This window comes from Acinonyx jubatus, chromosome C1, assembly GCF_027475565.1.
Source record: "Acinonyx jubatus isolate Ajub_Pintada_27869175 chromosome C1, VMU_Ajub_asm_v1.0, whole genome shotgun sequence".
NCBI lineage: Eukaryota > Metazoa > Chordata > Mammalia > Carnivora > Felidae > Acinonyx > Acinonyx jubatus.
In genome coordinates, this window is record NC_069381.1 from 84690626 (window position 1) to 84692597 (window position 1972).

A 1972-nucleotide genomic window follows, 5' to 3' on the forward strand; every position below is an offset into this window, starting at 1 on the left:
TCAAAGATAAACATTAAAAAAATAATATATAACTGCTATTCTATGTTATTAATATCTCCCTCATCTTTTTTTTTAAGACTTAATTTTTTGAGAGAGAGAGAGAGAGAGTGAGAGAGCGTATGTGTGATGTGAGCAGGGGAGGGGCAGAGAGAAAGGGAGAGAGAGAGAATCTCAAGCAGGTTCCACACTCAGCACACAGCCCAACAACACGGGGCTGATCCCATGACCCTAGGGTCATGGCCTGAGCTGAAATCAAGAGTCAGACACTCCACCGACTGAGCCACCCAGGCGGCCCTCCATCATCTTTTTGAAGATAATTATAATACTCACTTTAAATCATTTATCTCTGTGGCTACTTAGGCCTTATTTTTTTAAGGTATAGCTTTTTCAGTTTATTTCTTAATGCTGATATCAGATGTCCTAGAAGTGTTCCTGAGAGCTCATATTTTCCTCAGAGTATTAACTTACTTCCATGGAAAGGCTAAATTCTAGGTTAACTATGATCTTTGTGGTAAATTAAAAAAAATAGAGATTGGGTAGGAAAAGTCTCCCCAGGAGGGGAGCCAAGACTCTGCCATCACCTGTTTGCCATTCCTCTTCCCCCACAAACAGTTGACTCTGTTCGGTAGTAATCCTTGTCCTGCCTTCACCTAGGGGTCTGATGATGCTTTGTTTCTGAAAGCTTTTCTTTTGCTCATAATATGCTAGATCATTGTATGGGTGTAGGCTGTATCCCTCAAAGGAAATCCATCTATATTTGGGATTTGTTAATTTATTAACAAATATTAATATATTTGTCTATGTTAAGGGATTTGTTATTGAAATTGTACAGCCAAAGGAGTTGGTCAAACAGTCTATAAGGCTCTTGTATTCATTTCTGATGTGGGAGTTTAGTCCGTAGGGAAGTCAGTCAGAAAGGAAAGATGGATGTAAAGTCAGAGAAAGCAAGAAAAACTGGAATGTATGAGGATGAGTTGGAACTCGCAGTGATGAACTAGAATCCGTGTCAGTTCTCACTGCCTTTAGCCTCAAGGCAGTGACAAGCCGGAGCCCTTTCTCATGGAGCTAAACACATCCCATGACCCATGACTCAGAAAAGTTGAAGGAGGTTCCAGAGAAATTTGGATCATTTGCATATCCGTGAAGTAAGTCAGCAAAGTGACAATGGACATGAGCTTCAAAAGTACCTGCTTATCTTGCTCTAACATCCTACATATAAACAAAACAAACAAACAAACACATACCAATGTAAGTGCTGCTTCACTTCCACCCTCCCCCCATGCCACCCCACCCCCGCCATATTGCACAAAAAAATCCTCCACTCTAACTGGAAATACAGGAAAATTAATTCTTGGAAATGTAGTTTATCCTAGCCAAGCTGACACACTGCAAAGTCACCACAGCCTCAGCGTATGGAAAGGGAGGAGAGGAAAGGGTAGGAAGAACTCCCAGGGGTCCCCGTTCTGTGTGCATCTGTTGTTACTCACTTCTCCTCTAGCCGGGTTCTGGCACCGCCTTATTGTTTCTGGCCAGCACTGCATTGGTCTGGCTGATATTTTTGCCTTGCAGTGGCAACATGGCAAACAGAAACAGTCCTTCTCATGCAACAAGGGAGGGTAGAAAAGAACACAACTCCAAATTGCTCCCTCAGCTCGTTTCTCAGCCATGTTTTCCAGGTCTCTTCAAGCCTTGAATGATGCTCTTCCACTCTCCCCTCCACCACCTGCCTCCATCATCTCCATTAACTACAACACAACTACCTTCCAGCTGGGCCTTCGCCTAGTTCTTATATTAGTGTTTGGCTCCCTCTTCTTCTCCATCACGTGTGGTGACACCATGGCTGGTGGGGGAAAAGCTAGCAACCCATGGATTTGCTATCACATCAGCTGTAATAACATTTGAAATTTTGATCTTGGATTTTCTTGTAAGAAATTATTAAGGTAATATAAAGAATGATAAAAGAAATAGCTGA